Source organism: Lytechinus variegatus, chromosome 1 (genome assembly GCF_018143015.1).
Source record: "Lytechinus variegatus isolate NC3 chromosome 1, Lvar_3.0, whole genome shotgun sequence".
Classification (NCBI taxonomy): Eukaryota; Metazoa; Echinodermata; class Echinoidea; order Temnopleuroida; family Toxopneustidae; genus Lytechinus; species Lytechinus variegatus.
The window spans coordinates 47527076-47539526 of record NC_054740.1 but is presented as its reverse complement, the minus strand read 5'-3'; positions in this window follow the sequence as shown (position 1 = coordinate 47539526).

Genomic DNA, 12451 nt, shown 5'->3' with positions numbered 1-12451 from the left:
AGGAATATGATCTTTGCTGTACTGTGGTGCTGATGAACATGAAGGATGGGAAAGGTGTAAATTTACTTCAATAACTCCATACATCTACTTGATTTGCTAGTTCAGCCCTCTGGACTGCCATACCCGAATAGAACTCCCAAGGATTTAAAAAGCGCGAGCGCGCCCTCTCCCGTTCAGGCTTACTACCCATGATCACCGCGCAATTAGCGTCCATCTTCCTCTTTTGCTTTCGGCAAGCCACCTGTCAAGACGTGCTCAGATAAGTCTCCTAAGAGCTCAAATCTTTTTGAGCTTTGGTATATTATTTTCGCTTATCTGTGGTGCATTCTCCCTTTTAATTTCAATCTTTCCATTTGTGTGTAAGATTGTGTTCAGAATTTACACTTGGCGTGACTTTTTAGACGTGTTTTTGGTGACACTTAAATTGTTTTTCTAACGTTTGAGTTCTCGTCGCGCCGCATCGCTAGCGCGTTCGCGAGGCACCGGGCTTGGCCTGCCTACGAGGCAGCAAGCCTTCACCACCTGTCATGGTTATTGTTCTTCACGTTCAAAGCGTGGTGGCTTTTGGTGCCGTTTTTGAATTAAATTCTAGACAGCCTCTGCACTTTGTTGTCGAGGGTGTTATTGTTATTTCTTTTTGCAGGTTGGGATCTTCAACTCTGTTCCTTCCTTACTTTCTGGAATTGATTTATTAAGATTTTCGATTGATTATTGATTGATTAATTCTTCAATTCTCTTTCCTTTCTGTTCTGAATAAATTTCCTAATTGATATTTTATTCACAGGCGGATCTTAAAGCTCAATTCCTTTTTCCTTCTGTTCTGAATAAATTTCTTGATTGATATTTTATTCACAGGCGGATCTTAAAGCTCAATTCCTTTTCCTTCTGTTCTGAATAAATTTCTTGATTGATATTTTATTCACAGGCGGATCCTAAAGCTCAATTCCTTTTCCTTTCTGTTCTGAATAAAATTTCTTGATTAATATTTTATTCACAGACGCTTCGGGGATTGTTTAATTCGGCTTTCGCAATTATACCTGATGATTGTTTGGTTATTCAATCCCCCCTAAAAAAAAAAAAAAAAAAAAAAAAAAATTTTTGTTCTCTACAGGTGGGGTCTCCTTCCTGTTAGATTTTTTTTTGACCTGTCCCGGAATTGTTCGTTCAATTCCCTCTTCCCTCCTAGTCTTATATATTTTTTTATTTTGACAGGCGGGCTCTACGATTCCCTTTGAGGATTTACTGTGTCGTTCTTCCTCTTGGAATCGTTACTAGAGACGTTCCTCCTTCCTCCTGTTCTGAATTTCTTTACCTTTCCACAGGAGGTTACTTTTTTTTTTCCTCTTGGAAATTATCGTAAAATTTCTCTTATCTGGAATTATTTGTCTCTCAATCCCTTTTCTTCCTGCTCTGAAATGCTTGTTTTTGTGTTTCTTCGCAGGTGGAAACTTCGTTCTCTTCTGAACTTGCATTCATTTTTGAATTTTTGTTTCGAATTTTTCCTTCGGGCACAAAAAAAGAGAATATAGTAGGGGAACCTTGTAGGAGTTTCTTTTTTCAAAGTCTCCGACCTCCTTTTTATTTTCTTACAGGCAGATACCTAAACTATTCTTAGGTTCTTCTTCCTCCCTACCCCTCCCCTCTTGTTTTGTTCTGTTTGCTCAAACAAACTCCTTTTAGGAGGAGGGAAAGACCACTCCGGTCTCCACTTTTAATCTAAGCAAGATCTTTGTAAAAAAAAAAAAAAAAAAAAGAAAAAGAAAAATTCTTGTTTTTCCTTTTTCAGGGTAGAGAGAGGTATCTTTGAATGGGACTAACACAGCCCCAGAGGACCTGGTGCCCTCCACGGGGACCGTCCCGATTGCAAGTTACAGAAGTCGGCCGCCTCCAGGCGAGCAGGAGGGACGCCGCGGTGAGCGCCCAGCGGCGGTGAGTATGAGGGTGCGTCGATCAGCATTCCGAATTTGCGGTCGGATGCTAAGAGAAGGAAGGCCGAGACTGTGGTGCCACGGTCTCGGACAAAGGAAAAAGTGGTAGCCAAGGCTTCCAAGCCTAAACTAGGTCCTGCCGCCACAGCACCCATAGGGCTATGCGACCCACCGGCTACCGGGTCACCAGAAGTCCGGAGGGAGAGTGCGGTTCTCTCCCCCCGGCACAGGTCAGGATCTCTGCCGTATAAGTCGTCCTCCGTTGACAGCATCGGGAGAGATCGCCCAGCCCCTGACCGCGAGAGGCGTCACACAGACTGTAACCACAATCTGATCGTGACCACAATCTGACCCCGTCAGATTCGGGTGAAGTTTCGTTGTTGGCGGCCGCCCTGCCAGGGGCGGCAAATCGTAAGAGATCACCCGTGCCTCTTGTGCCTTCTTCTGCTCCGGCCACGCCGGCGGAGCCCGCAAAATAAGAAGAAGAGGTCGAAGGAGAGGTCGGCCAGCCCTGTTGCCATGGGCATTCCTCCTTCAGACCCTCTTATCGGTGGCCAGATGTTACAGTCATACATGTTATGCTGCTATATTCTGCTACCGCGAGAGGCGTCACACATCGGGCTGTGACCACAATCTGACCCCGTCAGATTCGGGTGAAGTTTCATTGTCGGCGGCCGCCCTGCCAGGGGCGGCAAATCGTAAGAAATCACCCTTGCCTCTCATGCCTTCTTCTGCCCCGGCCACGCCGGCGGAGCCCGCAGAAAGAGAAGAAGAAGAAGAGGTCGAAGGAGAGGTTGGCCAGCCCTGCTGCCATGGGCGTTCCTCCTTCAGACCCTTGTGTCGGTGGTCAGATGTTACAGCTATTCATGCTGCTACATTCTGCTACCGCGAGAGGCGTCACACATCAGACTGTGACCACAATCTGACCCCGTCAGATTCGGGTGAAGTTTCGTTGTTGACGGCCGCCCTGCCAGGGGCGGCAAATCGTAAGAAATCACCCGTGCCTCTTGTGCCTTCTTCTGCCCCGGCCACTCCGGCGGAGGCCGCGAAGAAGAAGAGGTCGAAGGTGAGGTCGGCCAGCCCTGTTGCCATGGGCGTCCCTCCTTCAGACCCTTGTGTCGGTGGTCAGATGTCACAGCTATTCATGCTGCTACATTCTGCTTTCGAGTAGTGCGGGTTCACCCCACCCTCGACGTCTACTCACCCCGCTGATGCCCCTGAGCATCAAGCGAGACAAGTGGGCAATAACCACCAGACACCCGGGAAATCCTCGAGCGATTCTGTTAAATCGCCAGCCAGTGCACCGACTAACCGGGTGCCCCAAGATTGCGTGTGCTTTCCAGCATTTTCGTCGATCTCAGAGCACGTGTCCCAGCCGACACGCGGGGCCACCCCGGCGCTTACTGGACAACCCCCCGGTTCAGTCCATAGAGCGAGACTCCCTTTACGAGGACAACCCCTATCCCGCGGTCGACTTTTCAGTAAGCGCTCAGGCGCTGCTTGACAAGTATCTACCTCACATCTACCCTCCGAGCGGGGGTATTGATGAAGCAAGGGAGTCCATATTTTCTCGCCCCGCCTCTTCAGGCGCTCCGAGCTCAATCGGCCGAATTGGGGGTCTCGGAGAGTGACGGGGTCGCTCTAGACGAGGCGGGTCCTACGACGAGGAAGCCGCCAGCTCCTTGGGTGTAAACCCACCCCCGCTCTGCTGCTGCCCGGAAGCGCCAGGCTCCGGCGCCGCCGTCTCGAAATTTTCAAGCCTCTCGAGGCTAGCGAGAAGGCAGAGGCAGGGGGGGGGCGATTATTATGCAGGTACTCCCGAATTCGCCCTCTACGTCAAGCTCACATACGGCGACGACTCCTTCAGCGGTAACTCTCTCCATTCTTCCCCCTAAGCGGGCCCGTAGATTGGAGGTATGAATCTCTTACATACCACATGCCGCACTTCTCTCATGACAATGTTTGGCTGCTTTGAGAGGACAACCTATCACGTCCACGGACCGTCCGCCCAGGCGACGGGACCGTCGCTTTTCTGGCCTGAACCTCACTTTCTATTCGAAAGTAAGGGTGCCCTGTCTTACTTAGCTCCTACCCTTGCAACGCCAGAGTCAGGGCTAGTACAGACACCCGTTCTCCAGCGATCGCCGCTGAAGAGAGGGCGACTCTGATATGAGCACCATCACCGCTCAGCGGTATGTCTCACTATCTCATAGCTCTCCGAGCTTATGAGTATGTATATCGGATCTGAATGTCACGGCGATTAAAAGTTCTCCTGTGCTTAATAATCGCTATGCCTTCACCACCCGGTGCATTATGGTTATGTTAACCTATTTGTCTCGTATTCGGGCGGCTCGTACGAACCCTGCCCGAGCTGCCATCACCGGTCGTCCCCCCGGACACCGCCGGCAGCACCCGCACCGAATACGTGGAAGGAATCAGCTTTTCATATGCTAGATATCCCTCCTGTTGACATTCACAGCTGTTCCCCGAGTCTTTCCCGGTTGGGTAAACATCATCTCGGAGGAAAGTAACCGCCGTACATCTCATGAGATTGTTGGCTATGTACGTGCGTTCAAACTTGTTTAAAGCCCCAGGATTCTCTGTCGGCATTCTATGCCTACTTTCTGGGCACACCCACCGTACCGGGTCGGCGAGTTCACACCAAACTGTACACCGCCAGACCATCGGTCGAGCTCTAACTGTCTATCTTATAGACTGCCCTCTATGTGGGTCAATCTTGCGGGCGTCTCCGCCGCTCCCTCCTTGTGCGGAGTGGTCTACGGTGGATGTCTTTACCGTGCCCATTAGTCGAATCGGCTTCTTTCTTAGAAATTTTTTCACGGCACACTCGAGTCGCCCCGCATGCTGCTTTCATCCTCCTTCCATGCAAGGCATGTGGCCAGGGTCACCGCACGACCGAGGATGATGTAACAGTGGATGGATGTATGCTTATGCCTTGCTAACCACGATCACTACGACCCGCCTTCTCTCGGGCCGACTGTGGATGAGCCTCTCCATGTAAGTGATTTACTTCACTGGAGTTCTTCTTTTAGAAATTTAGATTCTCATCCCCCGCTGCTTAGGGCATCATTTTTGCCGCCCCCCCGCAGCTTTTTGGAGCTCCTTATCTTACCGATATCGGACTGTTCCAAGCTGCCGCAACCGGCGCCGGCGGTGCTCGCTCTTACGATCACCTGAGAAACAGGCCTTGTGACTGTTTTCATAAACAACTGGTTCTCACCGCAGACTGATGGAAATTTTGTGATTACTTCCTCAAGTCTCCTTCGCTTGTTTCTTCAAGCGAGGACTTCGACACTCTTAGCCAGTTTCCGTCCCTAACTTGATAGGACAGGGCCGTTGCTACCTCATTCGATTCCGTTGGGAACGTAACGGTTGAGGTATCATATCTGGCGATGTCTGTTCGTTTAGAGCATCTCTTGATGGTCGTTTACACGTAATATCGTGACAGATTTTTTTTTTCGCCAGCTCCCTCTGGCGTACACTTGCTGCTGCTAGGGATTCCCCCGCCCAGCGGACAGCCATCGCAGCCTAGCCTCACGGGCTCTCTCGGCGATGGTGGCTTGAGCCAAGCCACCTCTTCCACCGCGGGCACTGCACCCTCAGATGGGTGCTTCAATCAGTATGGGAGAAAGGGGATCCTGAGTTCTCTCTCGATCACTCGGTCTAACACACTTTTGTCGTGATGTGTACCGCGCTGTATCCCTGACACGCCCGGTTGAGCTGTTTTGACCAGACTGCTCTATTCTACATAGGCAACATGTCCGCGGCATTCCTTATTAACAGGATGGCACTCAGTCGCTTTCTCGACCCTTGTCTGCCTTACGAGTGGTTTTCTTCCTAAATCCCTACTCTCCGTCGTTCCTGGTCCCCTTCGGACCGCTAGTAACTTTTTACCACAGCTCTCTATCAGAATTCTGCAGATTTCTGCCCTCACGCATTTGAGACAGATATCGAATTCTGGGCGCTTTCTCCCACGCGGAGGCTTCCCCTACAGAAATTTCCAAGCTTGCGGGAAGCGTGCGACTAGCTTGCGCAAGCTTGCGGCATGCTAGTAACTAGCATGCGGTTAGCTTAATAAGCGTGTGATATGCGTGCAGAGTAATAGTTAAGCGATCTTTTAGCGAGCAGGGACTGTTCGCTAGCATGCACTCGCTTATTAAGCGAGTGCCCTGCTAGTCGCATGCTAGTTACTAGCAAGCGGCACGCTTAAATTTCGGTAGGGGTTCTGAGATATCTCGCCTTCTCAGATTGGTCGATTGATCACTTACTGAACCTTAAAAGCTTCAGTTTTCCGATCACGATTCTTGTTGAAATTTTCAACAAATTTTGATTCTTACGCTCTAGTCAGCAGGTGATGTTGTTCTCCTGACACTAGGCCGAGGGCCCATGATACTTAGTATTCCTGAGTATACAGGGCATTCCTCTCGAGGACATTTTTGAGGGCCGCCTTTTGGCGCTCAACTAACTCCTTCACTTCTTTCTACTTGAAGGACATTCCGTCCAGCGAGGCGAGATTTGCTGCTTCGGCGCTTAAAGCAGCTGCGGCTTTTTCCCCCTCTCCCTAAATTTCGTTGTTTTTGTTTTTTCTTTTAAATTTTCTTAGGCTTACAATTGAAAACATGCCTCCCTACGGTTTGAGTCCGTGCTGGTCTAGCAAATCAAGTAGATGTATGGAGTTATTGAAGTAAATTATGAAAATACTTACCTGATTTTCTTATTTACGAGATAACTCATACATCTACTTGATACCCTCCCACCGACCCTCCGCCTTGCGTAGCAACATGTTTCAACGTATGGGCTTGCGAAAGGTGAGGAAGATGGACGCTAATTGCGCGGTGATCATGGGTAGTAAGCCTGAACGGGAGAGGGCGCGCTCGCGCTTTTTAAATCCTTGGGAGTTCTATTCGGGTATGGCAGTCCAGAGGGCTGAACTAGCAAATCAAGTAGATGTATGAGTTATCTCGTAAATAAGAAAATCAGGTAAGTATTTTCATAGTTGGGACTTTTCTTCCTCTGTGAAGAAAGGCTTATACGAAGAAGGCTGTATTGCACTATGAAGAATATGAAGCCTCCTGCAGATATTTTCCAGACAGTAGCCTAAGAACAACAACTTACCAGATCTAGCACTCGACCGGGGCCTTTACTCAGGACTTTTTACCTCTCGAACTTATTTTTTTAATTGAGGACAGATATAGCAAGCAAGCACCACACAGCCCCTAACATGATGTCTCTCAGCCGGTGGAAAATCTGAAGTCCTGGGATATCGACCCCGCTGCTGAATGGCCAGCCAAGACACATAACTTAAGTTGACACCTGCATCAAGATAAGACCTACAGAGTGTTACCCAGGACAAGGCATTCTGAGGTTGCCATGCCATGGAAAAGAGTGGTGCAATGTCAAAAGGCTGATGGTCAACAGATCTCAGAGAGGGGTGTCCTGACAGAACCTTAGCACTTCTTTAGCTGAATGGGATATTGAAGTGGGAAAAGGAGCATGTTGAGCCATGTTTCTACCAGGGCCCGCAAGGATCGGGGCCCTGCTAGTAATGTTGTGGCTGAATATAATTACCCATCGGGAGCAGTAGTAAAAACATCTCCTTGTCCAGATGGGGGATGGAGAATACTTGGGCCAGGTATAGCCTTAGGCAAACATTGGCTGGGGGCGTCTGACCGAGTAGGTTGGGCCTATGAGTGAGTGAGTGAGTGAGTGGAATACAGGCCAGAAGCTGGTGACAGATCAGGTGGGACAAAATTAAGCCAGTTCCCTATGAAATTTAAAACATCACCCTTTTTACCCCTGAATAGCCCACCTCAAATGTTAATACATTGGAAATGATGCATAATGCGAATTGCCAATGATTCTTAATCAGTGTTACAATGATTTTTTTTCTTATGCCCATTCTCCAACTTTTTCCAAGTAAGAAAAAAAGAAGAGATGAATGATTTAAAGATATCAGCGTGTATGCATGCACTTTTGGCAGCCATCTTAAAATGGCAGCGATTTGCAAATTTCCAGATCAAAACACGGTTGTATCACCAAATAAATTTTCGATTTTTATTTATACCCCCTAAAATATATATAATCCATATTTTGAAAATTGTACGTATGCTTAAGTAATTGAACAATATAATGCATATTCTATGGCAGCCATCTTGGAAAATGGCCACTATTTCTATGTTACGACATCAAAGCATGGTCATATCCCAAAACCAACCTCAGATTTGGACGCTCCATCCCCTAAATCCACTATATTCCAAGTTTTGAAAATCCAGGTACCCTATACAGGAAATAAACAAAATAATGCATGTTATATGGCGGCCCTCTTGGAAAATGGCCGCTATTGGTATATTTCAGCATCAAAGCATAGTTATATCTCCAAAATAATTTCAGATTTGGATTCTCCGCCCCCTAAAACCTCTTTATTTCAAGTTTTGAAAATTCCAGGTACCCTATACAGGAAATAAATATAATGCATGTTATATGGCGGCCATCTTGGAAAATGGCCGCTATTGGTATATTTCAACATCAGAGCATGGTCATATCCCCCAAAAAACTTCAGATTTGGATTCTCCGCCCCCTAAAACCTTTACATTCCAAGTTTTGAAAATTCTACGTATGCTAAAGTGAGTAAACAGAAAATTCAAGATGGCCGCCAGCGGCCATTTTGGATTTTCGCGTGTATCTCAAATTGCTCAATGCTGACAGAGCTCCAGCATACAGATTCTTCAAATAGAAGGTCTCACCAGTCAAAATCAGTTAAAATATAAACTGACATTCCAATACAACCTTACCCCCAAAATCAGGGTTTGGCTGCCGGACTAAAAAAAAAAAAAAAAATTCATAAATTTAGAAATGAAAAAAAAAATATTTTCTAATACAAACCTAGTAACAGATTCAAAACCTTCCTCATACAGTTCTCTTGGAATCTATGTATCTATGGGGACAGAGGGGGAGGAAGGAAGAGAATGAAAAAAAAGAGAGGGGAAATGGGGAGAAGAAAATGAAAGAGAGAGGAAGAGAAGAAAAAAGGGAGAAAGAAAAGAGAGGTTGGGTCCTTAGCGCTCAATTGGGACTTACTCTAGAATGTGTTTTTTTTTTAGCTTGATTTAAAAGCAGTTTAAGGCCTGGTCACACCGCCCGAGCGTTCTTGGTATGAGGCGCCGAATGTACCAGTATTGTATAGCACAATTATTATATAATCATTATTTATTAAATAATAACCATTATTTGTGTATAATTTACATTTTATTTGTAAATAATTACTATTATATGGAATAACATTTCTAACTTAATAATTCCAAGTCATACTTCATTATTTGTAAACAATAATGGTTTGACATTCCATTATTTATAAAAAATGATTATTTCGTTTTCATTATTTATAAATAATGATTATTTCTTTTTCATTATTTATAAATAATGATTATTTGTTTGCCATTATTTATAAATAATAATTATTTGTTTGCCATTATTTATGAATAATGATTTACTTTTCATCCATTTCCATTTTGATCCTTTTTTAATTTCAAGGTCACTGGCACTGACAAAATCTGCTTCTATTTGAAGTTTCCAGTCGATAATTAGAAATATCTATGTTCAAAACATGTTGAAAAAAAGCGAGTTAATATTCATGCCATGTGTACAACAGACATTTTTTAATACCTGATGTTTAATATTTTGGATACATTCTAATCATAACTTTGTACAAAGTCAAGTAGAGTATGTGTTGACGAGAAAATGAAAAACCACAAATTAAAGCACTTCCCATACAGCATAATTTGTATTTACCTTCAAAATTTTCTCTTATTTACGGATGTTTATCCACTATACTAACCACAGCTGTATATTGACTGATCTTGCATCGTTGTAATATAAAATTATATTCATCGCAAATGTTAAAGATGAATACAAGGATATGTTATGGCATATTTGATACATTCCAAAACAAGGAAATGTATAGGAGTAAAAACAATAATTTTTGAAGGCTATTAAAGTCCCGGCCCTTAAATAATATGACTGATTGAGAAGTTCAGAAATATCCTATATATGTATATTTGTAGTTAACCGTTTCTTTTGCCAATTTGGTTAAAATTTATTCTCAATGCTGAATTATATTTACTCTTCAATAATTACCACTTATCTCAATTTGTCTTTTGTATCATTCATATATACCTCTAGAATCGTGCAAACCTTAGCACTAAAGACCATATAGTCGATTTGACATTTTCCAAACCTAGAAATGTTCTTTCCGATGAAGTTTCTTTCTTGATTCGTGTTCATATGGGGTCCTAGAACAAATTCAGCTTGGTTGCCCAAAGTTGCCGTTTGGGCAATTTTGCTAATTTGCATAAATAAAAAATGGCCGCCAGATGCCATCTTGAAAACCTAACTTTTGAAACCCTTTTCCAAAGATGAGTAATGACTCTTCTCAGGGGTTTAAAGGTGTGTAGAACCGATTTCTGTAATCACTTTTGCAATATAAGGTCATCTTCAGGTCAAATCCAAGATGGCCGCCAGATGCCATCTTGAAAAATTTACTTTTGATCCCCTTGCCCCAGAATGACTAGATATAACTCTGTTTAGGGGTTTGGGGTGTGTAGAATCTCTTTCTGCTTTCTAATTTGCAATGTAATGTTATCTTCAGGTCAAATCCAAGATGGCCGCCATATGACGCCATCTTGAAATATCAACTTTTGAACCCTTTGCCCCAGAATCATGAATAATAACTTTATTCGTGAGTCATTTGGTATGTTGATTCAATTTATGCTGTAATTTTGCATAAGATAAGATATAAGATAAGATAAGATATTTATTCGTCTTTCTGTCTGCACATACATTTATCTTACAAGTGTGATTTCACATTCTACAAATGAAAATCAATTAACCATAAATCATTGTTACAGTAGAGAAGAAAAAAAAACACAGCAAATAAATAATTACGTATTGAGAGAAAGACAAGGAGTACCCCTGAAAAAGCAAGGCTTGTAAGGCTAGGGTCTCCTTTGTTTCAAGTACATGACTAAATAGTATTCAGTGTGTACATGTAATATCCTTAAAAATACAAGAGAAACAAAACAACTAAGAAAAAGCAACAACAATAAAACACACACAAAAAAGAAAAACTAAAACTAATCAATGACAAAAACACACTAAAAAATAGAATACATTGCTTGAATGTACAATTATGAAGTCTAATAAACTAACAACAATATGATATAATTAAGGTATATATGATGGAACAAGGAATAAGTATGGATAACATGGCATGAAAAAAAGAGGAAGATCGTATGTAAAATAGTAAAGTAAAAAACAAAACATGACAAAGGTAAAAGATACACAAGAAAAAAAAACATGGGCTGACCCTCTGCAGAAGAATCCAGTTAGACAAGATACAAAATAAATAAATATTGATATATCATAACATTCTCCAGTCTTATATACAGTTTTTTTATAGGCTCCAAAATTAAAAAAATAACATAGTATATAAAAGCATATCTTAACCTAAAGCAACTCACAAATAACAATTAAGAAGATAACCTTTAAGTACACGCTGAAAAGTATAAATGCTTACAGATTTTTTAATATTTGAATTGAGAGAGTTCCAGAACCTGGGTCCTGTATTTACAACTGTCCTAAAAGCAAAACTTGTATGTAACTTTGGTAAGTGGAATGCAGAAGCATTTCGTGTATAATACTTATGTATGTCACTATTTTTCATGAACATTGCGACCAGAGCTGGTGGCATGATGCCTGCATTGTATGCATACATTAGAGTACCAAGTTGAAAATCATAGATATCTTGTAATTTAAGAATTCTATGCTCATAAAAAAGTGGGGTAGTATGCGAACGATAGTTAACATTACAAACAATTCTTAAAGCTCTTTTCTGAATCAAGTACACCCTTTCTAGATTGGTTTTAAGAGAATTACCCCATGCAAGAACACCGTAATTGAGATAAGGGAGAATTAGTGTTGAATACATCATACAAAGAATATCAGTAGAGAAAAAGGATTTCAATTTGTATATTACACCACAATTTTTTGATAATGTCTTACATAGATGATTTATATGGGTTTTCCAAATCAGTTTTTCATCTATATACAACCCCAGAAATTTGGTCGTCTTTACTCTATCTATTAACACATCATTAAATATAACATCACCTGGAACTTCTCTAATCCTGTTGCTAAAAAGCATGTAATTTGTTTTCTGCAAATTTAGAGATAATTTATTTGCTTGAATCCACAAAGTGACTTTCCTCAGTTCACTATTAACTGTTTTTAAAAGGGTCTCAGGATTTCTGTGGGAATAATACAAACTTGAATCATCTGCAAATAAAATGAATGATAAAATATCAGAGGAATAGTGAAAATCATTAATATACACAATAAATAATAACGGACCAAGGAGGGATCCCTGGGGAACACCACAAGTGACATTCTGTAAACCTGACTCAGCATCCTTTATCGAGACAAATTGTTTCCTGTCAGCTAAGTAACTC